The sequence below is a fragment of the Lissotriton vulgaris genome, chromosome 10, assembly GCF_964263255.1.
Source record: "Lissotriton vulgaris chromosome 10, aLisVul1.2, whole genome shotgun sequence".
In the NCBI taxonomy this organism is placed as follows: domain Eukaryota; kingdom Metazoa; phylum Chordata; class Amphibia; order Caudata; family Salamandridae; genus Lissotriton; species Lissotriton vulgaris.
Window position 1 is genome coordinate 365,215,248 of NC_141698.1, and position 26,427 is coordinate 365,241,674.

The 26,427-nt window shown below is 49.0% G+C and overlaps 1 protein-coding gene across 4 annotated transcripts in view; it reads right to left on the reverse strand.

Moving 5' to 3' along the window:
• PIGQ (phosphatidylinositol glycan anchor biosynthesis class Q) overlaps positions 1-26,427 on the reverse strand; it is a 223,747-nt gene that overhangs the window by 80,348 nt on the left and 116,972 nt on the right. The gene's annotated exons all lie outside the window — the stretch shown is intronic.

The following is a 26,427-nucleotide window of genomic DNA, read 5'->3' on the forward strand; positions in this document are numbered from 1 at the left end:
TTCCCATGATGCACTGGGCTAGGGACTGACTAATTTGCATATAGCCAGGTTCTGAGCTGGGATGGGGCAGTGAGCTAAATAACGGTGATGGATCAAGCCCTGATCTTTGGACTGGGTAAGAGTGGTCTGCTTAATTCAGACACTCTGTTCATCACCACCCCCTTTTCTGAATCGTTTTTGGCCACTATAGGTGTGGCAGGGTATACTCAGACATGAGTCCCTTGCTCACTGCTCCATCAGGATTCAAGCAAGCCGGGCCGACGACGGCTGAAATGCCAGAAACCGGTCCCCGGAAGCTTGTCTCCTTTCTGGTGAAGAATTGGCTTGGTAGTTTGGTCTGCCCTGTTCCCATGATGCACTGGGCCAGGGACAGACTAATTTGCATATAGCCAGGTTCTGAGCTGGGATGGGGCAGTGAGCTAAATAACGGTGATGGATCAAGCCCTGATCTTTGGACTGGGTAAGAGTGGTCTGCTTAATTCTGACACTCTGTTCATCACCACCCCCTTTTCTGAATCGTTTTTGGCCACTATAGGTGTGGCAGGGTATACTCAGACATGAGTCCCTTGCTCACTGCTCCATCAGGATTCAAGCAAGCCGGGCCGACGACGGCTGAAATGCCAGAAACCGGTCCCCGGAAGCTTGTCTCCTTTCTGGTGAAGAATTGGCTTGGTAGTTTGGTCTGCCCTGTTCCCATGATGCACTGGGCCAGGGACAGACTAATTTGCATATAGCCAGGTTCTGAGCTGGGATGGGGCAGTGAGCTAAATAACGGTGATGGATCAAGCCCTGATCTTTGGACTGGGTAAGAGTGGTCTGCTTAATTCTGACACTCAGTTCATCACCACCCCCTTTTCTGAATCGTTTTTGGCCACTATAGGTGTGGCAGGGTATACTCAGACATGAGTCCTTTGCTCACTGCTCCATAAGGATTCAAGCAAGCCGGGCCGACGACGGCTGAAATGCCAGAAACCGCTCCCCGGAAGCTTGTCTCCTTTCTGGTGAAGAATTGGCTTGGTAGTTTGGTCTGCCCTGTTCCCATGATGCACTGGGCCAGGGACAGACTAATTTGCATATAGCCAGGTTCTGAGCTGGGATGGGGCAGTGAGCTAACTAACGGTGATGGATCAAGCCCTTATCTTTGGACTGGGTAAGAGTGGTCTGCTTAATTCAGACACTCTGTTCATCACCACCCCCTTTTCTGAATCGTTTTTGGCCACTATAGGTGTGGCAGGGTATACTCAGACATGAGTCCTTTGCTCACTGCTCCATCAGGATTCAAGCAAGCCGGGCCGACGACGGCTGAAATGCCAGAAACCGGTCCCCGGAAGCTTGTCTCCTTTCTGGTGAAGAATTGGCTTGGTAGTTTGGTCTGCCCTGTTCCCATGATGCACTGGGCCAGGGACAGACTAATTTGCATATAGCCAGGTTCTGAGCTGGGATGGGGCAGTGAGCTAAATAACGGTGATGGATCAAGCCCTGATCTTTGGACTGGGTAAGAGTGGTCTGCTTAATTCAGACACTCTGTTCATCACCACCCCCTTTTCTGAATCGTTTTTGGCCACTATAGGTGTGGCAGGGTATACTCAGACATGAGTCCCTTGCTCACTGCTCCATCAGGATTCAAGCAAGCCGGGCCGACGACGGCTGAAATGCCAGAAACCGGTCCCCGGAAGCTTGTCTCCTTTCTGGTGAAGAATTGGCTTGGTAGTTTGGTCTGCCCTGTTCCCATGATGCACTGGGCCAGGGACAGACTAATTTGCATATAGCCAGGTTCTAAGCTGGGATGGGGCAGTGAGCTAAATAACGGTGATGGATCAAGCCCTGATCTTTGGACTGGGTAAGAGTGGTCTGCTTAATTCAGACACTCTGTTCATCACCACCCCCTTTTCTGAATCGTTTTTGGCCACTATAGGTGTGGCAGGGTATACTCAGACATGAGTCCCTTGCTCACTGCTCCATCAGGATTCAAGCAAGCCGGGCCGACGACGGCTGAAATGCCAGAAACCGGTCCCCGGAAGCTTGTCTCCTTTCTGGTGAAGAATTGGCTCGGTACTTTGGTCTGCCCTGTTCCCATGATGCACTGGGCCAGGGACAGACTAATTTGCATATAGCCAGGCTCTGAGCTGGGATGGGGCAGTGAGCTAAATAACGGTGATGGATCAAGCCCTGATCTTTGGACTGGGTTAGAGTGGTCTGCTTAATTCAGACACTCTGTTCATCACCACCCCCTTTTCTGAATCGTTTTTGGCCACTATAGGTGTGGCAGGGTATACTCAGACATGAGTCCCTTGCTCACTGCTCCATCAGGATTCAAGCAAGCCGGGCCGACGACGGCTGAAATGCCAGAAACCGGTCCCCGGAAGCTTGTCTCCTTTCTGGTGAAGAATTGGCTCGGTAGTTTGGTCTGCCCTGTTCCCATGATGCACTGGGCCAGGGACAGACTAATTTGCATATAGCCAGGTTCTGAGCTGGGATGGGGCAGTGAGCTAAATAACGGTGATGGATCAAGCCCTGATCTTTGGACTGGGTAAGAGTGGTCTGCTTAATTCAGACACTCTGTTCATCACCACCCCCTTTTCTGAATCGTTTTTGGCCACTATAGGTGTGGCAGGGTATACTCAGACATGAGTCCCTTGCTCACTGCTCCATCAGGGTTCAAGCAAGCCGGGCCGACGACGGCTGAAATGCCAGAAACCGGTCCCCGGAAGCTTGTCTCCTTTCTGGTGAAGAATTGGCTCGGTACTTTGGTCTGCCCTGTTCCCATGATGCACTGGGCCAGGGACAGACTAATTTGCATATAGCCAGGCTCTGAGCTGGGATGGGGCAGTGAGCTAAATAACGGTGATGGATCAAGCCCTGATCTTTGGACTGGGTAAGAGTGGTCTGCTTAATTCAGACACTCTGTTCATCACCACCCCCTTTTCTGAATCGTTTTTGGCCACTATAGGTGTGGCAGGGTATACTCAGACATGAGTCCCTTGCTCACTGCTCCATCAGGATTCAAGCAAGCAGGGCCGACGACGGCTGAAATGCCAGAAACCGCTCCCCGGAAGCTTGTCTCCTTTCTGGTGAAGAATTGGCTTGGTAGTTTGGTCTGCCCTGTTCCCATGATGCACTGGGCCAGGGACAGACTAATTTGCATATAGCCAGGTTCTGAGCTGGGATGGGGCAGTGAGCTAAATAACGGTGATGGATCAAGCCCTGATCTTTGGACTGGGTAAGAGTGGTCTGCTCAATTCAGACACTCTGTTCATCACCACCCCCTTTTCTGAATCGTTTTTGGCCACTATAGGTGTGGCAGGGTCTACTCAGACATGAGTCCCTTGCTCACTGCTCCATCAGGATTCAAGCAAGCCGGGCCGACGACGGCTGAAATGCCAGAAACCGGTCCCCGGAAGCTTGTCTCCTTTCTGGTGAAGAATTGGCTTGGTAGTTTGGTCTGCCCTGTTCCCATGATGCACTGGGCTAGGGACTGACTAATTTGCATATAGCCAGGTTCTGAGCTGGGATGGGGCAGTGAGCTAAATAACGGTGATGGATCAAGCCCTGATCTTTGGACTGGGTAAGAGTGGTCTGCTTAATTCAGACACTCTGTTCATCACCACCCCCTTTTCTGAATCGTTTTTGGCCACTATAGGTGTGGCAGGGTATACTCAGACATGAGTCCCTTGCTCACTGCTCCATCAGGATTCAAGCAAGCCGGGCCGACGACGGCTGAAATGCCAGAAACCGGTCCCCGGAAGCTTGTCTCCTTTCTGGTGAAGAATTGGCTTGGTAGTTTGGTCTGCCCTGTTCCCATGATGCACTGGGCCAGGGACAGACTAATTTGCATATAGCCAGGTTCTGAGCTGGGATGGGGCAGTGAGCTAAATAACGGTGATGGATCAAGCCCTGATCTTTGGACTGGGTAAGAGTGGTCTGCTTAATTCTGACACTCTGTTCATCACCACCCCCTTTTCTGAATCGTTTTTGGCCACTATAGGTGTGGCAGGGTATACTCAGACATGAGTCCCTTGCTCACTGCTCCATCAGGATTCAAGCAAGCCGGGCCGACGACGGCTGAAATGCCAGAAACCGGTCCCCGGAAGCTTGTCTCCTTTCTGGTGAAGAATTGGCTTGGTAGTTTGGTCTGCCCTGTTCCCATGATGCACTGGGCCAGGGACAGACTAATTTGCATATAGCCAGGTTCTGAGCTGGGATGGGGCAGTGAGCTAAATAACGGTGATGGATCAAGCCCTGATCTTTGGACTGGGTAAGAGTGGTCTGCTTAATTCTGACACTCAGTTCATCACCACCCCCTTTTCTGAATCGTTTTTGGCCACTATAGGTGTGGCAGGGTATACTCAGACATGAGTCCTTTGCTCACTGCTCCATCAGGATTCAAGCAAGCCGGGCCGACGACGGCTGAAATGCCAGAAACCGCTCCCCGGAAGCTTGTCTCCTTTCTGGTGAAGAATTGGCTTGGTAGTTTGGTCTGCCCTGTTCCCATGATGCACTGGGCCAGGGACAGACTAATTTGCATATAGCCAGGTTCTGAGCTGGGATGGGGCAGTGAGCTAACTAACGGTGATGGATCAAGCCCTTATCTTTGGACTGGGTAAGAGTGGTCTGCTTAATTCAGACACTCTGTTCATCACCACCCCCTTTTCTGAATCGTTTTTGGCCACTATAGGTGTGGCAGGGTATACTCAGACATGAGTCCTTTGCTCACTGCTCCATCAGGATTCAAGCAAGCCGGGCCGACGACGGCTGAAATGCCAGAAACCGGTCCCCGGAAGCTTGTCTCCTTTCTGGTGAAGAATTGGCTTGGTAGTTTGGTCTGCCCTGTTCCCATGATGCACTGGGCCAGGGACAGACTAATTTGCATATAGCCAGGTTCTGAGCTGGGATGGGGCAGTGAGCTAAATAACGGTGATGGATCAAGCCCTGATCTTTGGACTGGGTAAGAGTGGTCTGCTTAATTCAGACACTCTGTTCATCACCACCCCCTTTTCTGAATCGTTTTTGGCCACTATAGGTGTGGCAGGGTATACTCAGACATGAGTCCCTTGCTCACTGCTCCATCAGGATTCAAGCAAGCCGGGCCGACGACGGCTGAAATGCCAGAAACCGGTCCCCGGAAGCTTGTCTCCTTTCTGGTGAAGAATTGGCTTGGTAGTTTGGTCTGCCCTGTTCCCATGATGCACTGGGCCAGGGACAGACTAATTTGCATATAGCCAGGTTCTAAGCTGGGATGGGGCAGTGAGCTAAATAACGGTGATGGATCAAGCCCTGATCTTTGGACTGGGTAAGAGTGGTCTGCTTAATTCAGACACTCTGTTCATCACCACCCCCTTTTCTGAATCGTTTTTGGCCACTATAGGTGTGGCAGGGTATACTCAGACATGAGTCCCTTGCTCACTGCTCCATCAGGATTCAAGCAAGCCAGGCCGACGACGGCTGAAATGCCAGAAACCGGTCCCCGGAAGCTTGTCTCCTTTCTGGTGAAGAATTGGCTCGGTACTTTGGTCTGCCCTGTTCCCATGATGCACTGGGCCAGGGACAGACTAATTTGCATATAGCCAGGCTCTGAGCTGGGATGGGGCAGTGAGCTAAATAACGGTGATGGATCAAGCCCTGATCTTTGGACTGGGTTAGAGTGGTCTGCTTAATTCAGACACTCTGTTCATCACCACCCCCTTTTCTGAATCGTTTTTGGCCACTATAGGTGTGGCAGGGTATACTCAGACATGAGTCCCTTGCTCACTGCTCCATCAGGATTCAAGCAAGCCGGGCCGACGACGGCTGAAATGCCAGAAACCGGTCCCCGGAAGCTTGTCTCCTTTCTGGTGAAGAATTGGCTTGGTAGTTTGGTCTGCCCTGTTCCCATGATGCACTGGGCCAGGGACAGACTAATTTGCATATAGCCAGGTTCTGAGCTGGGATGGGGCAGTGAGCTAAATAACGGTGATGGATCAAGCCCTGATCTTTGGACTGGGTAAGAGTGGTCTGCTTAATTCAGACACTCTGTTCATCACCACCCCCTTTTCTGAATCGTTTTTGGCCACTATAGGTGTGGCAGGGTATACTCAGACATGAGTCCCTTGCTCACTGCTCCATCAGGGTTCAAGCAAGCCGGGCCGACGACGGCTGAAATGCCAGAAACCGCTCCCCGGAAGCTTGTCTCCTTTCTGGTGAAGAATTGGCTTGGTAGTTTGGTCTGCCCTGTTCCCATGATGCACTGGGCCAGGGACAGACTAATTTGCATATAGCCAGGTTCTGAGCTGGGATGGGGCAGTGAGCTAAATAACGGTGATGGATCAAGCCCTGATCTTTGGACTGGGTAAGAGTGGTCTGCTTAATTCTGACACTCTGTTCATCACCACCCCCTTTTCTGAATCGTTTTTGGCCACTATAGGTGTGGCAGGGTATACTCAGACATGAGTCCCTTGCTCACTGCTCCATCAGGATTCAAGCAAGCCGGGCCGACGACGGCTGAAATGCCAGAAACCGGTCCCCGGAAGCTTGTCTCCTTTCTGGTGAAGAATTGGCTTGGTAGTTTGGTCTGCCCTGTTCCCATGATGCACTGGGCCAGGGACAGACTAATTTGCATATAGCCAGGTTCTGAGCTGGGATGGGGCAGTGAGCTAAATAACGGTGATGGATCAAGCCCTGATCTTTGGACTGGGTAAGAGTGGTCTGCTTAATTCTGACACTCAGTTCATCACCACCCCCTTTTCTGAATCGTTTTTGGCCACTATAGGTGTGGCAGGGTATACTCAGACATGAGTCCTTTGCTCACTGCTCCATCAGGATTCAAGCAAGCCGGGCCGACGACGGCTGAAATGCCAGAAACCGCTCCCCGGAAGCTTGTCTCCTTTCTGGTGAAGAATTGGCTTGGTAGTTTGGTCTGCCCTGTTCCCATGATGCACTGGGCCAGGGACAGACTAATTTGCATATAGCCAGGTTCTGAGCTGGGATGGGGCAGTGAGCTAACTAACGGTGATGGATCAAGCCCTTATCTTTGGACTGGGTAAGAGTGGTCTGCTTAATTCAGACACTCTGTTCATCACCACCCCCTTTTCTGAATCGTTTTTGGCCACTATAGGTGTGGCAGGGTATACTCAGACATGAGTCCTTTGCTCACTGCTCCATCAGGATTCAAGCAAGCCGGGCCGACGACGGCTGAAATGCCAGAAACCGGTCCCCGGAAGCTTGTCTCCTTTCTGGTGAAGAATTGGCTTGGTAGTTTGGTCTGCCCTGTTCCCATGATGCACTGGGCCAGGGACAGACTAATTTGCATATAGCCAGGTTCTGAGCTGGGATGGGGCAGTGAGCTAAATAACGGTGATGGATCAAGCCCTGATCTTTGGACTGGGTAAGAGTGGTCTGCTTAATTCAGACACTCTGTTCATCACCACCCCCTTTTCTGAATCGTTTTTGGCCACTATAGGTGTGGCAGGGTATACTCAGACATGAGTCCCTTGCTCACTGCTCCATCAGGATTCAAGCAAGCCGGGCCGACGACGGCTGAAATGCCAGAAACCGGTCCCCGGAAGCTTGTCTCCTTTCTGGTGAAGAATTGGCTTGGTAGTTTGGTCTGCCCTGTTCCCATGATGCACTGGGCCAGGGACAGACTAATTTGCATATAGCCAGGTTCTAAGCTGGGATGGGGCAGTGAGCTAAATAACGGTGATGGATCAAGCCCTGATCTTTGGACTGGGTAAGAGTGGTCTGCTTAATTCAGACACTCTGTTCATCACCACCCCCTTTTCTGAATCGTTTTTGGCCACTATAGGTGTGGCAGGGTATACTCAGACATGAGTCCCTTGCTCACTGCTCCATCAGGATTCAAGCAAGCCGGGCCGACGACGGCTGAAATGCCAGAAACCGGTCCCCGGAAGCTTGTCTCCTTTCTGGTGAAGAATTGGCTCGGTACTTTGGTCTGCCCTGTTCCCATGATGCACTGGGCCAGGGACAGACTAATTTGCATATAGCCAGGCTCTGAGCTGGGATGGGGCAGTGAGCTAAATAACGGTGATGGATCAAGCCCTGATCTTTGGACTGGGTTAGAGTGGTCTGCTTAATTCAGACACTCTGTTCATCACCACCCCCTTTTCTGAATCGTTTTTGGCCACTATAGGTGTGGCAGGGTATACTCAGACATGAGTCCCTTGCTCACTGCTCCATCAGGATTCAAGCAAGCCGGGCCGACGACGGCTGAAATGCCAGAAACCGGTCCCCGGAAGCTTGTCTCCTTTCTGGTGAAGAATTGGCTCGGTAGTTTGGTCTGCCCTGTTCCCATGATGCACTGGGCCAGGGACAGACTAATTTGCATATAGCCAGGTTCTGAGCTGGGATGGGGCAGTGAGCTAAATAACGGTGATGGATCAAGCCCTGATCTTTGGACTGGGTAAGAGTGGTCTGCTTAATTCAGACACTCTGTTCATCACCACCCCCTTTTCTGAATCGTTTTTGGCCACTATAGGTGTGGCAGGGTATACTCAGACATGAGTCCCTTGCTCACTGCTCCATCAGGGTTCAAGCAAGCCGGGCCGACGACGGCTGAAATGCCAGAAACCGGTCCCCGGAAGCTTGTCTCCTTTCTGGTGAAGAATTGGCTCGGTACTTTGGTCTTCCCTGTTCCCATGATGCACTGGGCCAGGGACAGACTAATTTGCATATAGCCAGGCTCTGAGCTGGGATGGGGCAGTGAGCTAAATAACGGTGATGGATCAAGCCCTGATCTTTGGACTGGGTAAGAGTGGTCTGCTTAATTCTGACACTCAGTTCATCACCACCCCCTTTTCTGAATCGTTTTTGGCCACTATAGGTGTGGCAGGGTATACTCAGACATGAGTCCTTTGCTCACTGCTCCATCAGGATTCAAGCAAGCCGGGCCGACGACGGCTGAAATGCCAGAAACCGCTCCCCGGAAGCTTGTCTCCTTTCTGGTGAAGAATTGGCTTGGTAGTTTGGTCTGCCCTGTTCCCATGATGCACTGGGCCAGGGACAGACTAATTTGCATATAGCCAGGTTCTGAGCTGGGATGGGGCAGTGAGCTAACTAACGGTGATGGATCAAGCCCTTATCTTTGGACTGGGTAAGAGTGGTCTGCTTAATTCAGACACTCTGTTCATCACCACCCCCTTTTCTGAATCGTTTTTGGCCACTATAGGTGTGGCAGGGTATACTCAGACATGAGTCCTTTGCTCACTGCTCCATCAGGATTCAAGCAAGCCGGGCCGACGACGGCTGAAATGCCAGAAACCGGTCCCCGGAAGCTTGTCTCCTTTCTGGTGAAGAATTGGCTTGGTAGTTTGGTCTGCCCTGTTCCCATGATGCACTGGGCCAGGGACAGACTAATTTGCATATAGCCAGGTTCTGAGCTGGGATGGGGCAGTGAGCTAAATAACGGTGATGGATCAAGCCCTGATCTTTGGACTGGGTAAGAGTGGTCTGCTTAATTCAGACACTCTGTTCATCACCACCCCCTTTTCTGAATCGTTTTTGGCCACTATAGGTGTGGCAGGGTATACTCAGACATGAGTCCCTTGCTCACTGCTCCATCAGGATTCAAGCAAGCCGGGCCGACGACGGCTGAAATGCCAGAAACCGGTCCCCGGAAGCTTGTCTCCTTTCTGGTGAAGAATTGGCTTGGTAGTTTGGTCTGCCCTGTTCCCATGATGCACTGGGCCAGGGACAGACTAATTTGCATATAGCCAGGTTCTAAGCTGGGATGGGGCAGTGAGCTAAATAACGGTGATGGATCAAGCCCTGATCTTTGGACTGGGTAAGAGTGGTCTGCTTAATTCAGACACTCTGTTCATCACCACCCCCTTTTCTGAATCGTTTTTGGCCACTATAGGTGTGGCAGGGTATACTCAGACATGAGTCCCTTGCTCACTGCTCCATCAGGATTCAAGCAAGCCGGGCCGACGACGGCTGAAATGCCAGAAACCGGTCCCCGGAAGCTTGTCTCCTTTCTGGTGAAGAATTGGCTCGGTACTTTGGTCTGCCCTGTTCCCATGATGCACTGGGCCAGGGACAGACTAATTTGCATATAGCCAGGCTCTGAGCTGGGATGGGGCAGTGAGCTAAATAACGGTGATGGATCAAGCCCTGATCTTTGGACTGGGTTAGAGTGGTCTGCTTAATTCAGACACTCTGTTCATCACCACCCCCTTTTCTGAATCGTTTTTGGCCACTATAGGTGTGGCAGGGTATACTCAGACATGAGTCCCTTGCTCACTGCTCCATCAGGATTCAAGCAAGCCGGGCCGACGACGGCTGAAATGCCAGAAACCGGTCCCCGGAAGCTTGTCTCCTTTCTGGTGAAGAATTGGCTTGGTAGTTTGGTCTGCCCTGTTCCCATGATGCACTGGGCCAGGGACAGACTAATTTGCATATAGCCAGGTTCTGAGCTGGGATGGGGCAGTGAGCTAAATAACGGTGATGGATCAAGCCCTGATCTTTGGACTGGGTAAGAGTGGTCTGCTCAATTCAGACACTCTGTTCATCACCACCCCCTTTTCTGAATCGTTTTTGGCCACTATAGGTGTGGCAGGGTATACTCAGACATGAGTCCCTTGCTCACTGCTCCATCAGGATTCAAGCAAGCCGGGCCGACGACGGCTGAAATGCCAGAAACCGGTCCCCGGAAGCTTGTCTCCTTTCTGGTGAAGAATTGGCTTGGTAGTTTGGTCTGCCCTGTTCCCATGATGCACTGGGCCAGGGACAGACTAATTTGCATATAGCCAGGTTCTGAGCTGGGATGGGGCAGTGAGCTAAATAACGGTGATGGATCAAGCCCTGATCTTTGGACTGGGTAAGAGTGGTCTGCTTAATTCAGACACTCTGTTCATCACCACCCCCTTTTCTGAATCAGTCAAAACTAGTAGTCAGAACCCGGTAATAGGTATTGTATGCTGCTCACAACCGCACAAGACCACCCAACATGCACAGACCAGGTGACAATAATGTATAAAAGTAAAGTACAGTAGAATAAAATACAAGCTGAGGTGGTGGTGCTGCACTGGTGCTCTAGCGGTGCGGAGTTGGTGCTATTCTGGTATGATACTGTGCTGATGCGGCAGTAGTGCCGATGCTGAAGTGGTGCTGCATTGGTGCTGAATTGATGCGGAGGTGGGGCTGTGCTGATGTTGAGGTGCTGCTGCGCTGATGCTGAGGTGGTGGGCTAATGCTGAGGTGGAGCTGCGCTGATGCAGAGTCTGTGGTGGGCTGGTGGTGGTGCACTGATGAAGTGGTGCTGAGACTGTACTGTGCAGATGCTGAGGTGGTGTTCAGGTGACGCTGAGTGACCCTGAGGTTGTGCTGAGTTATGCTTTGGTGGTGGTGCTAAGCTGGCGCTCAGGTGGTGCCGAGTGATGCTGATTTGGTGTTGTGCTGATGGAGCGCTGTTGTTGAGGATGTGCTGCAGTGATGCTGAAGTTGTGCTGCGTTGTTGCTGAATTGGCACTAGCAAAAAACTGACAGCAAAAGCTGATGCAAAGTAGAAAAATATTGCACCATAGTGGTTTAATTTTCCTCATATGGAAATGGATAATGGCACTACATATTGCGGGGAGAGACTCTACGAAAATGTAAAATCATTTCAGGTTGTGCTTCAACAATATGCACATACCTACTTCAGCAGCCACACAGGAACATTACCAATGCAGCTCTTCAGGGGATCAGACACGAAGTGGAAGTCCAGTCTTTGTGTTGCCTTAGAATTCTAGGCATAGTGGTCCTAGTTTTATCCTGGGTTAGGGTTAAATAAGACTACACTTTTGCTATGAAATGTGTTATTTGTACTGTCTTTCGTACTACAAAGTAAGCAGAACCCTCCTAAATGCAAGTAACCAGATAGCGCAATGGTTTTGGCCTTTCTTTTACACAGCATTCTATTGAAGTACTATTTCAGACTAAATGAATCTGAACTACACTACCCAGAATGCATTAGGTTGTGAACATCTGGGACCGAATGCCCGTAAACATTATCCTACTAATCTTGATATAGGGCATGTGCAGGTGTGATATACGTGCTGCCGTTCTCACTGAACTCCCCCCTCGGGCAATATTCGGTGTGCTGTAGCTTTGCTCATCAAGGACACCAGACCGCAGCATATACAGAACTGCATATTGTGCAAACAGAAGATTGCGGTTTTTCTGACACGCACAAACGGGCCTGAAGATGAGTGTCCAGCCTGTGATGGAAAAAAACCAATCCTCGTACCACACCTGTGGTACACCTTTAACAATACTTGGAAGTTCATAAGTAAACCTATGCTACCATCTACGCCGGGGAGCCACAGATTCTTTTCTTTGCAATGTAACACTTGTAGCCATGATCACAACAGAACTGAGAGTACCTGAATGTAAAGCAAAAACACAGAGCTGGTAACTTTTTCCATTGGGTAAATGGTCTTAGGTACGACTATTTAAAATATAACAGGGCTTGCTGACTCACGTTTTTGATAACGCAGCTCTGTCTACAGGAAGGAATCTAGCTTCAAACTGCAGTTAACTTTCAATGCCTACGTGCTTTGCGAAACCACGTACTTGACTTCACATTCAAGGCCTCAATAAAAGTAATGCTTTAAAACACAGCTCGGTTTCTCCATTGAGGCCCCTTCTCTCTGCTTAAACCTCAAGTCGGCTGTGGAGTCCCTAACTTTAAGAAATACTGGTGCTTCATTTATGCAGGAACTTGCAGGTGGTGGAACCGGCACTCGATTTTGGGTCCAACTGCCATGAGCTTCTTTTTCATCCTAATTTGGCCACAAGCAAAAAAGAAAAGGGAGACAAAAGGGGACTCAAAAAAGATATGAGCACAGTGACCAACTTTGAAAGCAGAAACCGAGAGAAACATGCAAAAGTGAGATAAATAGAGGAGACTTAGGGAAGTGGAAGAAAATACACAGTTAACGTGTTATCTAACCATTCGACAGCACCAACTTGGCACTCCTACGAAACCTGCCATTGTGATTTTTTTCTTCAAAGTAAGCACTGAGACTAAATCTTAAGAGTCGCTCACCTTGTCCTAGCAGGACAGTCAGCAGCACGGCCAGCAGACCGGTCCTCCGGAGGCGCGGGGAATCCATCACTTTACAGACAGGCATGACTCGAAGGGGCTTTAAGAAGAAGAAGCAGCACGCGCACCCGCAGCTGAATGAACGCAGCCCTGCCTCGTGAGCCTGCTGCTGGAGAGCGGGGCCTTCCGGGCACGCAATGCAGCAGAGGGTTCCTGTGCTGCGAGACTGTCTTCCCTTGCGGAGTCAGACCCTTTCACAGCACTCCTCGGGGGATGGCAGAGGGGGAGGTGTGCGGTGCGGCAGAGGCGAGCAGAAAAGTGTTTTTTTTTTTAGAATTTGTGCAAACATTAAAACTATATTTGCACTTTACTTTATTTGCTTAGTGTTGTTTTAGATAATTTTTTTGTTTATGCTGTGTCTGCCTACCGGCAATCTAAAACCCACGGACGGGAAAGTGAAAGCGCTCAGGCTGGGTAAACACAAAACTTGTAACGTGATCCTGGAATGCAAGTGGCGCCCCTGCTCAATCCGCTCGCTCCCGACACATATAGGCTAGGGCCCGGGGAGTAAACATTTAAAGAACAAGTCACGTTTAAAGTACTCGCACGGGTGTCTCGGTACGTGACGCGGGCTGCGCATAACCAAAAGCTGCCTACGGAAATAATAAGCAAAGCAAAAACAAAGGTGATTGGCCCATGCTGCCTTTTCCGCTGGGGTGCACTGCGCACCATGTAGTTAAAATGATAGCGAACCAGATGCATTTGCTGGGATTCAGTAAATAGTAGTAATATAGGCAAAATCGGTAATAAGTCACGTTTAAAGTACTCGTACGGGTGTCTCTGTACTCACACGGGTGTCTCCGTAAACAGCGCATAACTTAAAGCTGTTTACGGTAATAATTAGTAAAGCAACAAACAATGGTGATTGGCCCATGCTGCCGTTTTTGCTGGGGTGCACCACGTGCCGTGCAGTTAAAATGATAGCTGACCAGAGAGGGAGCATGTCTTAAAGGAGTTCTGCCTCCTGATTGGCTGTTTAAATAAACACGGAATAGAAACCTGTGGTGCGCGCGCACCACAGAGAAGCCGACGCATGAATCGAAACCAGTGGTGCGCGCGCACTAGAGGAGCGGGGGCAAGGGAGCGCGAAGACGCCGAGACGAGGTAGGGGATGTGTGTGTAAGCGCCAGGGGGTTCTCTGTGTATGTGTGTGCGTGCGTGTGTGTATGCTCGGGGGGGTTCTGTATGTGTGAGTGTGTGTATGCGCGGCGGGGGCTGTATGTGTGTTGTGAAGAGCCTGCTGGAATCGGAGCGCGTGTTGACGCGCGCGACCTGATCCGATTCCGGCAGGCTGCTGCGTGCGCCAGTCTCTTGTCTTCTCCTATTTAGTCCTTGAAAGCCAGTTTGATTACAATAGTCTCGCTTTGCGACAGCAGGCCTTTGGCCTGCAATCGCAGGCGCGAGACCTAATAAAGGAGGGTTTCGCGAAGTTAATGCTATTAGAGCAGAGCTTTAGAAACTTTGGACTTCCTCAGTTTTTGCACTTCTCTGGTTTCTTTAGAACAGGTGGTCAACTACACCCAAAGCTTTAGGTAGCACTGAATGGAGGATCGAGAGTAATAATAAAAGCTGGGGTTGTTGAAGAAAGATGGGAGAGCAATGACAGGACAGCTTTAGATCTGGAGTGAAGAAAGATCAAGGGTTTGCTTTTGGCATTGTAAATCTGCATTGAGATGGGGATAGTTTGAGGTGTTGGGATAAGCTAAACCTTTATCGAATAGTCATTATACAGTATATATCTTATACATACATATATATTATACAGTATATATCTAGGTGTACAGAAGGGAAACTTTGTGGTTTGGGAAGAGATCAAAGATGTGCCTGGCTCATTTGGAGGAAATTCTACCTCAAAACAAAAAGCAGCCGCTTGAAGGGCTTGGCAAGATAGGGGTTTATATTTGCCTTCGCCTAAGGTGAAGAATAAGCCTAGACAGGTGAAGAGAATCACACTACCATAGAAGTGGAGGCTAACCTTCAGCAGGTGCTGCTGGGCTCTTGAGCGGTCTCTAGCAGTTCTACTGTTAGCATATGGTTTTCTTTCCCAGTGGAGCACTGTTGCCACCTCTGGGCAGCTTAAGAGACTTATGTGCAAGATTGGAAACACTCAACAGTATAGGGAATCATTATAGCAAGCACTTTCTTGGGGAAATATTCATTTTCCTATTTTAAAACAAATTACACATAGGTTTCCTTGTGCCACAACATGTTTTTGTGTGTAACACTAGTGAGCTGTATTTGAATTAGGGCATCATTTAGGGTTTAGTGGAGATGCAGAATAGCAGGAAACCTGCCCTTCTCCCACTATATCAAACAAAACGTTCCCTACCCCTACTTAAAGCTGGGGGAACATCTAGGTTTCCAACGGTAGTGCCTGAGATGGCTTTGCTGTTAAAAACATTTACCCGCCAGCCCATCTGCCACCGGACTGCTGGGGTCACAGCATTGGAAGTCCTGCTCTAACTTCTAACGCTGATTTTTGCTGCCCTGGCCCGCCATGCACTGGGTTGTGGAACTACGCAGGAAAAGAAGCAAACGTTCCCTTTTTTCATTGGGAGAATACTCTCTATTTCTCAGGAACATTTCTTTTTCGTTCTGCAAAAACAAATTAATCGTCCTTTTATTTTTTTTTTATTCTTCCCTGTGCTGATTGATTCCCTTGGAATAGGTGTGTACTGCTGACTCCTCGGTTGCCCTGTACGCTTGTTTATTACAGCTTTGGCTACAACTTGATTGCGGCTTTAACAGATTTATCTGGAATACACATTTATTTTCACACATAACAGTCCGGACCAGAAGTATAATGTGTTCGCCCAAGATCCTTCAATTGGTTACAAAAGGTAATTTGACCTCTCTTCCTAGACAAATTGTGTAAACCTGGGTGTATTACTTTATACTCATGTTCTTAGGTCTCGCCTGCGACAGCACATGCACTGTCATTTGCACGAGAGCCTTGAAGCCCGCACATTGCTTAACATTTGTTGGCTTTATTGTCACTCCTATTTACTGCCTTCTAATTGCCTAGAGAATACTGGCATCACTTCCTGTTCTTTCGGTTGGAGCATGGACCAAGTACTGATTGCTTCAGCTTGTTTGCGGTCCTTCCGCTGATCGTGCTGTGATTGAGGTACAACTTTTATTTTTTCTTCTTTCCCGTTACCCTTGTTGAACCCTCTTGCAATTTGTAGCAATGTGTTACTGTGCCACACAGATTTAAAATAACCCTTTTCTCCTTTGAAGAGAATGTTTATTGTGATTCTATAATCTACTTCTAAATGTATTTTCACAAAGACATGGACAGAATTTCTTTATCTGATAGAAGTTTTTGTCAAATGTCTTATTAACGGATATGTTCAGAATCACAGTTGTGTCGTGTTCTAACAAGAATTGACAAAGCCAATAGTCCTCGCATTTGAGACTATTGCTTTGGTATTGCCTTTTGTTCATGCTGTTCAGCATGAGTATTTCAGACTTTGGCAATGGTTTGTAGCTATGATGTATAGTAACGTCAACGCTATGCAGCATAGCTAAAAATAATAATAAAAAAAGACTATGATGAATCCAGCTCTGATTTGCATATGGCTGGGTCTAAACTGGGGTGGCATGGTGAGCAAAAGAACAATGGATTTAACCCAGATCTCTTGACTGGGGTGAAGGTTTGATTTGCTCTGCATTTCGTCCATCACCTGTGTGCCTTTTGCAGCCCCTCCCCCATTCCCGCGGGTATGCCCCAACATGGGTCCCGGGCTCACTGGATTCAAGCTAGCCTGGCTGATGAGGAGGTGATGCCCCAAAACCGGTCCCAGGATGCTTGTTTCCGGTCCAGGGAGGACCTGGCTTGGCAGTTCGGGTTTGATTGTTCCCATGAGGCACAGGGTCAAGGCTGATTTGCATATTTACTAACTTTATTGCACAGACACTGAATAAAATTGAACTCAAACTCAATTGTCTGGCCACAGAACTAACCCCTCTTAGAAGGGATCTCTCTAACCTTAACTCCTGGGCACCCCCCTGCATCTCTGATACTTCTCCCACATGTTCTCCCAACTTCTCTCAACGCGTCGGGTGGCCAACCATCCCCCTTTGCAGACGGGCTCACAGGCATTACCGTGCGGTTTGCACTTTCTCTACTGCTGACCTTAACTCCCTTAGCAAATCCTATCTCCCTAAGACCCAGGCAACCGATCATCTCCCTTACTCCAACATACCAGTCATAGTGGGCGTTAACCGAATGCCTTCAACTCTCAACTCGCCTAGACCTTTGGCGCAACTCGCATCCATCCACACACACAAACCACCTCAGAATAACCCTAATCCTCTTTCTTGCATGCTTGTTAACTGCAGATCTGCAGCACTTCATGCAATTGGGATTTCTGAAACCATCCTCAGCGAGGCAATTGACATTGCTCTCATTGAAATAGGGCTCAATGACCACTCGATGGCCATCCTTGACCTACTCACTCCTCCTGGCTACTCCATCATTAGACAGGACAGACCTGACAGAACAGGTGGTGGCCTAGCCATAATCCACAAAACTGAGTTACAACTCTCCCGCCTGAAGAAAACTGAATGCTTGACCTTTGAATACCTTGGCGTTGAACTCATTATCAATGGTTCTCCTCCCCTCAGACTGCATAATATCTACCATCTTCCGGGTGAGCTACCTCCCTTTATCCAACCTTCTTACTCATTTCTCCATTTCTGCCTCGAAGAACCTGTTTTTAGGAGATTTCAACATCCACCGGAATAATGCAGATGATCCCACTGTAAGGCGCCTCGTTAACCTTCTTGAGATGAATGACCTAAAACAACTCTGCAACAAACCTACCCATATCAAAGGGGCCACCCTTGACGCAATCATCACTTGCTCGGATCTGGTCTCCCTTACAGACATCGTCCCCATTGACTGGTCAGACCACCATTTCATTGTGTTCAACATTTTAACCAGCGTCTTTTATCCCGCTGCAGTAAATAACAAACACATGACGTTGACCAGAAATCTCAAACAAGTCTCCCCTATTGAACTCAAGTCCAAAATTCAAGCTCAACTGCAACTTCTCCCACACTCCCAAAACGCTAATGAGCTTACTGAACATTTCAAGAAGGCCATTTCTGATGTCCTTGACCAAGTCGCACCACTTAAACTAAAACCACAAAGAGCAATCCAATCTAAAGCTTGGTTCAATCCTGAACTCAATAATGAAAGAAGACAACTTAGACTAGCAGAAAGAACATGGAGACAACACCCCATGCCTTCTCATTTAGCCCTCCTCAGATCCACTGGATCAACATACAAGAAAAACATTTTCATGGAAAAAGCATACTTCTTTCGTTCCCAATTGGAACGAGCTAAAAATAGGTCCAGAGAACTCTTTAACATTGTCAAAAAACAAACTTCATCTGCCCCTCCTGAACTTACGGTCTCTAATAAAAGATGTGAGGAAATTGCCAACTTCTTCACTGAAAAAATTGCTAAAATTGACCAATACTTTGTGCAAATATTGGCCTTGCCCAGCCTCCAAATTTCTCTTGACATCCCCCCTTTCTCCACATCTTCTAATCTTCCTAATCCTTTCCTTCAACAATCTACCCCTACCGGTTCTGGAGATATCCTTTCCAACACACAATTGAAAAATAACGCCACCTGGACTAATTTCAAACTCATGACTGAGCTCGAAGTCTTTAATATCATTGCAAAATTAAAGCCGACCTCGCACACCAAATACCCACTCCCGACCAAGCTAGGACATAACCATAACCATATCATTGCCCCATGTTGGACAAAAATTATTAATACCTCATTTACTTCCGGGTGCGTCCCTGACTCCCTTCAACTTGGGCAAATCACTCCCATTCTTAAAAACCTAAAGGCAGACCCTAATGATTTTAATAACCTCTGTCCCATCTCTAACCTCCCACTTCTAGCCAAAACCATGGAGGAATGTGTCTTACTTCAACGCGACAGCCATATAAACAAATACAACTTACTTGACTCATAGCAATCTGGTTTCAGGGAAGGCTGTAGTACTGAAACCGCTATGTTGAACATTGCAGACGACATTCATTGTTCTCTAGACAATGGAGAGGTGTGCCTTCTTATCCTTCTTGACCTGTTATCTTTGGATCTCCTGTTTTGGTCTTTTTTCTGTTAACCTGTGGACCTTTCGTTTGCCCTGTGTTCTCGCTACTGTTTACTCCTGCCCTTGCCCTCCTTGGTCGCTCATGCAGTACGTCAGCTCTCATTATATTGCTGTAAATTTCTTTTGCCATTCTCCCACTTTCCTTGTTAACTGGTCTTGACCATTCCTCACTTCCCCCTTTCCTCTTATCACTACAAATGTTTCCTTGTTATATTTTATTATGTGCTCCAAGGTTATACCTCCTGTATTATATTTAACTGTATATAACCTTCGAATCCTAGGATTTTTGCTGTTCTCCTAATTCAATGGTACGATTCAATGTTCTTGTTTTTCATTTTGCATGTAACTATTGTTTTTATTGATATTTGCCTTACTCCTGCTCCTGTAAAGTGCTCTGATACCTCTGGGTCTAGCCAGCGCTATATACAACCTTAAATAAATAAATAAATATGGCTGGGTCTAAACTGGGGGGGGGGGGGCACAGTGAGCAAAAGAACAATATATTTAATCCAGATCCCTTGACTGGGGGTGAAGGTTTAATTTGCTCTGTGTTCCACCCATCATATGTGAGTCTTTTGCTTTCTCGCCCTAAGTGCGCCGGGTATGCCCATACGTGGGTCCCGGGCTCACTGTGACACTGGATTCAAGCTAGACTGGCTGATGAGGGGTGCTGCCCTGAAACTGGTCCCAGGATGCTTGTTTCCGGTCAAGAGAGGACCTGGCTTGGCAGTTCGGGCTGGACTGCTCCCATGAGGAACAGGGTCAAGACTGATTTGCTTATGGCTGGGTCTAAACTGGGGTGGCATGGTGAGCAAAAGAACAATGGATTTAACCCAGATCTCTTGATTGGGGATGAATGTCTGATTTGCTCTGCATTCTGTCCATCTGTGTGTCTTTTGAATCCAGCTCTAAAACACTTAAAACAAAGCACATTAGCCATAGCTGCATCATAGTGCTTTATTAAATGAGTTTTAGCCACACTATAAAAGCATTTGTGCTGGTTTACAGTATGCCTTCAAAACACTTTCAAATAGAACAGCTCTCATAGGTGAATGCTTGATTGCCATTGCCACTAGAACAGTGTAGTGCCAGGATATTTGGATCTTCTTACCCTCATTTGAGTTATTATGATCTTGGATGATAAGCAATGTTTCTTTTGATCTTTTTATTTGTGAGGGTCTACATGGTACACAACAAAATAATGCATTTTTTTCCATGCAGGGAGAAGACTATTTTCCAAGGACATTCTTTTTTTTTAAACCATTCAGCCTTTTGTTTAATGAAACTCTGTATTCTCCTATTTGACTTTTTTTGTAGGGTGCAGTTACCAAAGCTGTTTTCCTGGACTTGCCTTTTACTTATTTTTTGCCATTGCCATTGGAACAGTATACTCTCAGGATTGTAGAATATTCTTACCCTCCGTAGCGTTACTATGATCATGGGTTTTAAGCAACTTTTTTACCTTTTTATTTGTGAGGGGCTACATTGCACTGCCTTACTTGTGTGTGAAGCTTCAAACTGTTTTCATTCATCAACAAACTTACCTCAATCTACTCTAGGTATCAATTTTTGACCAATTTTTTTTATATACGCTTACATCAGTATACCGACTGGTTGCAGATTCATAGTTCTTTAGTAGGAGTCAGAAATAATGTAGATTTAAAGGTTTCTGTACTTTGTATGTGTGTGTGAGTGCCTGTCTGAGTTTATGTCTATGTGTGGGAATGATAAGGAGGTTTTTGTACTCACTGCCCCTACCCATGAAATGCTGGACCTGGTACTATGGTGGCAATTCCTGTTAAAAGGAAAGCACTGACAGTGGTGGCAATCCCTAGCCACATGTTGGTCCCTGCAAATAGATTTATATCCCAGGCAACAGGATGGCTCTGGCAAAAGTGTGGTAGTAGCTTGCACCATGCAGGTCCTGGCACAATGGTGGTAATACCAGGCAAATTGCTGGCTTTGGTCCAATTTCTAAAAACATGAAAGCACTGGCACAATGGTGGTAATCATGGAAAACATGCTCAATGTGGCACAATGGTGGTAATTCTTGTCCAAAGGCTAAACCTGGCAGGTGGTAGTAACCCTGCCAACAGAGTGGTCTTGGAATAATAGTGGTAATTCATGGTATGATGCTAGACCTGGCACAATGGGGATCATCTCCCATCAACATGCTGGCTTTGACACAAAGGTGGTCATTATTGGTAAAAGGCTGGCCATTGCACAATGGTGTTAATTCCAGGCAACTGCAGGTGCTTGTGTAATTGTAATTGTATGTATGTATGCATGTATGTATTTATTTGGTATTTATTAAGCACGTATATCACCCGTAGGTCTCATAGCGCTGACAAATACTCAGAATGAAAGGCCAACAAGACAACAAAACTGGAGGGACTGTATTAGAATAGCCACATTTTGAGGGATCTGCGGAATTTCTTGTGGTCAGTTTCAAGGCGGCGGGGTAGAGGCAGTTTGTTCCAGGTTTCGGTCGCTATCCTGGAAAAGGATCTGCCACCATTTCTGATAGTGGGGACCTTGGGCACTGTTAGGAGATGTTTGCTAGTGGACCTAAGGGTTCTTACCGGTAGGTGTATTGTTAGTCTTTTGGCTAGGTATTGTGGTCCTTTGTTATTGAGAGTCTTATGTACCAGGCAGCAGAGTTTGAAATGTATCCTTTTCTTGACTGGGAGCCAGTGTAGGGTCCTTAGACTGGGCGCTGAGGGTGATCGCGGGGGCAGGTTTAAGACCAGTCTGGCCGCCGTGTTCTGCATGACCTGGAGTTTGGTCAGAAGCTCTACATTGGTGGAGGCAAGAAGTTAGTTTCCATAGTACAGGCGACTAATAATCAGTCCCTGTAATAGGGGCATGCGGGAGGAGAGTGCGCATGATACCGTAGCTGGTACGGACCAGGTTGTTGATGTGGTCTGACATGGATAGTTTAGAATCTAAAATTACACAAGATTGCGCACAGCTGTCTTAGGTGGAGGGCAGGGTCCCAGGGAGGAGGGCCACCAGTCGTTGGTCCATAGTTTAGATGCGTCACCAAAGACCAAAATATCTGTTTTGCTGGAATTGAGAAGCAGATGGTTCTTAGTCATCCAGTCGTTTATGGCGGTCATGCAGTGTTTGAACCATTTTCTTGTCTCGGGACATGTGTTCCCAAGGTGATTAATAGCTGCGTGTCATCAGCGTAAGACACTGTTTGGAAACCAAAAGCTTCGATAAGTTTGGCTAGTGGTGACACATACAAGTTAAAAATCGTTGGGCTCTCTCCCGGTTGGACTATGTCTTCGTGCCTTGTGGATTCCTGGATAGAGTGCGGGAGGCTACTATCCTGCTTAGGGACTGTCTGACCACTCCCCTGTGGCCGTAGTGGTTGACCTGCATAAGGCGAGGCAACCATTCCGGTGGAGGATGTCCTCCTGGCACCTAGAGCAAGCTGAGTACGTGCAACACATGCGTGGTGCGATTGTTAACTACTGGCGTAAAAATCTGGTGGAAGGCACGGACCCCGTGGTCGTCTGGGAAGCCATGAAGCCTACCCTGAGGGGAATTGACATTGCGTGGTGTGCGGCGGCCCATCGCAAGCGTCGAGAAGCTATAGTGGAGGCGGCGGCCCGGGTGGAGATGCTGGAGCAACGCTGTTGCGGGAAGGGGGATGCAGTGGCGGTGCAGCGGCTTCTGCAGGCGCAGCAGTCCTATGCATCGGTGTTACTGGACGAGGCTCGGCAGGCGTGGTTAGCAACGCGGAGTAGGGTATACCAGTGGGGTGACAAGTCTTGTACCATGCTTCACAGACTGTGCCAACGTACTCTGCAGCCGCTCGCCCTACCTGGGATTACAGATGGAGACGGTGTCACCATTACGGACCCGGCGGCGCTGGCGGCTGGCTTTGCCAGCTATTACGCGGAGCAATATGCGCCACAAGATTGCCTTTCGGCTGAGGCGATTGATAAATTTATCGCTGACCTGCCCCCGATGGCGGTCTCTGCTGAGACCCGAAAAGCATTAGACCTTCCCCTCACGGCAGAGGAACTGGGGGATGCCCTGGGACAGCTCAACACAGGGAAGGCGCCCGGACCGAGCGGTTTCCCGTGTGAATTTTATAAAAAGTTCCATCTTCAATTGGGGTCCCATTATAGGATCGCGCTGGAGGCAGCGCAGGAAGTGGGTCGACTGCCAGCTGACTGGCGCCATGCCATGGTGGTGGTGTTTCAGAAACCTGGTAGGCCCCCTGATCGTCATGACTCGTACCGCCCTATTTCGTTACTTAACATTGAGGCTAAATTGTTGGCTAAGGCATTGGCGAACCGTCTCCTCCCATATGTAGCCGATCTGGTCCACCCGGATCAGGCGGGCTTTATGCCACGTAGAGCGACGCGACACAATATTCGCAGGGCACAGAATGCCGTCGACGCGATCAGAGCCACGGGAGAGAGGGCGGCCCTGCTCCTGGCGGATATAGATAGGGCCTTTGACTCGGTAAGTTGGACCTATTTATTCGCGCTTGTTCCTCACCTTGATCTGGGCCCGGTGTTTATATCATATATCAGACTTCTCTATACTGATATCACGGCGTCCGTGCGGGTTTCTGGAGCGATCTCGGCGAGGTTTGCCATCGGATGGGGTACCCGACAGGGTTGCCCGCTGTCCCCATATTTGTTTGCGTTAATCATGGAGCCTCTCGCCTCCTGGGTGCGCATTGATGCGCAGCTGCAGGGCTTTGTCTGGGGAGGGGGCCTTACCGATCGTATCGCCCTCTATGCGGACGATGTCCTCTTCTTCCTCACAGACCTAAATAGGTCTGGGCCCGAGTGCTGGAGATAATGCGCATCTTTGGTGAGGTATCGGGCCTTTACCTTAAACCGAGTAAATCCACCCTATGGGTGCTGGGTGATGGGGCAGACACCAGTTCATGGGCGTAAGCCTTGCGAACTGCGGCCGGGGGCATGTTGTATCTTGGAGTATTCTTGTCCGAGTCCGCGACGGTCTCATGGGAGCGCAACGTGTTGCCGGTCTGGGAGAGGGTCCAAACGGACATCAAGACTTGGTCTCGAATGCCCCTTACCATCTATGGCAGATCGGCGATTTTTAAAATGGTTGCCCTCCCGCGCCTCCTCTATCAGTTGCAGAATCATCCATACCCAATCGCCCCACGATGGTTCCGGCAGGTCAATTCCGCCCTGGGTCATTTTCTGTGGGCAGGGGGTGCCGCTAGAGTGACGCTGCGCACGTGCTTTCTATCCACGTATTGTGGCGGCCTGGCCACGTCGGACGTCCTCTCGTATTACCAAGCCTCGCATCTGCTGGTCTTAAATGATTGGTGGTATGGGGACAGTGGGGACCCGGCATATGCGCTGGAGCGCTCACTGATGGGGAATAATTCATTGCATACCATCCTATATTCGGCTGGGCTTAGGAGGCGGCTGCCGTCAGCCACGCAAGTGGTATTTGCAGTTTGGAGACAGGCTCTCCGTCGGATGGGATGGTGGGGAAAGTTGACGGCAGAGACCCCATTGTGACAGAATGGACGACTTCCTGCGTTGGCCTCCCTTGCGGGGTTTGGCGGATGGGACTCTATAGGAATTTCCACGCTTGGTGACGTCATGTCCAGTGTGACTCTTAAGTCCTTTCAGGACCTACGGGACGAGTTTCACATGCCTAACACTCAGTTTTTCAGATACTTGCAATTTCGTCACGCATTGGCGCCTAGTCTGGTTGGGTTGGAGTCGCTGCCGGAGTTCAGCCCCGTGGAGGCAAAGGTCTTCATGGGCGATCTTGGGGACAAAAAAGTATCCCGCATATATCAGACGCTGGTCACCCACTGCTCCTCCTCCCTGCTTCCACTGAAAGATGCTTGGGAAAAAGACGTAGGGCCCCTAGATGAAGACGACTGGAGGGAGGCGCTGGAGTCCCCACGTGGGACGGCTATTGCAGTGCGGCTCCGGCTAATCCAATTCAAATACCTGCACAGGGCCTACTATACACGAGAGCGACTGTGGAAGGCGGGCCTGATCGGGTCCCCGGAGGGCCTGCGCTGTGGAGCTGACACGGGTACCCTACTCCATACTGTGTGGTCGTGTTCTGGCTTGACTGGGTTCTGGAATGGTGTGTGGAGTTGTCTGTCGGAAGTGTTGGGTTAGGAGCCCCCCCGCACCCATCGTCTGGGTCTCCTCCACGTGTTGGAGGGGGTTGGTGGAAATCTTTACAAACGCCACCTCTTGCTGTTGGGCCTGGTGGTGGCCAAGCGGGACTTGGCCCGAACGTGGAAGCATGAGCGAGCCCCTCCCCTGAGTGCGTGGAAAGCTGGATTGGACTTCTTCATGGGGTTGGAGCGCCCAGTGTTCGAGGCCAGAGGTTGTCCCAGGAAGCATTATAAAATTTGGAAGCAGTGGGCAGACTACTGGGTCTGTCTCTTGATCCACCAGCAGAGCCTGACGATGATTTAGATTTGAGTGCTGGACGCCAGGCCTAGAGTGCGCATGACACTGGACTTCCAGATAGTACATACGGAGGGCTTGATATGATCGCGTGTACAGGGTTAGGGAGGGATAAGGGGTGGGTAGTGGGGTTCTTGGGTGGCGGTGGGAGTTGGGGGGGGATTGGGTAGAAACGTTCCTTTTTTTCTTGATTGGGATACAACGATATGTATGTGTTGATGATTTTACAGTACCCTCCTGTCTGTGGAGTGCTGTATACCTGTTTTTACCTGATCAACTAATAAAATGTGTTGTGAGAAAAAAAAATCGTTGGGCTCAAGATGGAACCTTTGTGGGACACCTTTGTCGATTGGCTGGCTTTTCGAGAAAAATCTCCAATTTGGACCTTGGAAAAGTGGTCCGTCAGATAGCTCTTGAACCAGTTCAGTGCTGTGCCCTGGACACCAGATACGCATAGGCAGTCCAAGAGGATGCCATGCGAGATGGTGTCGATGGTGGTAATGCCTGATAAAAATGGAAGCCCAAGACCAATGTTGGTAGTTCCTGGCATCTTGCTGGTGCTGGTACCATGGTGGTAATTTCTGGTGAAATGCTGGCCTGGCACAATATTAGCAATCAATGGCCACATGCTGGCTCTGAGACAATGAAGTAATCATTGACAAAATGCTCACTGTGACACAAGGGTGGTAATTCATTGGAAAATGCTGGTCCTTGCATGTGGTGGTAATGCTGCAAGCATGCAGCCCCTGACACAATGGTAGTAATTCCT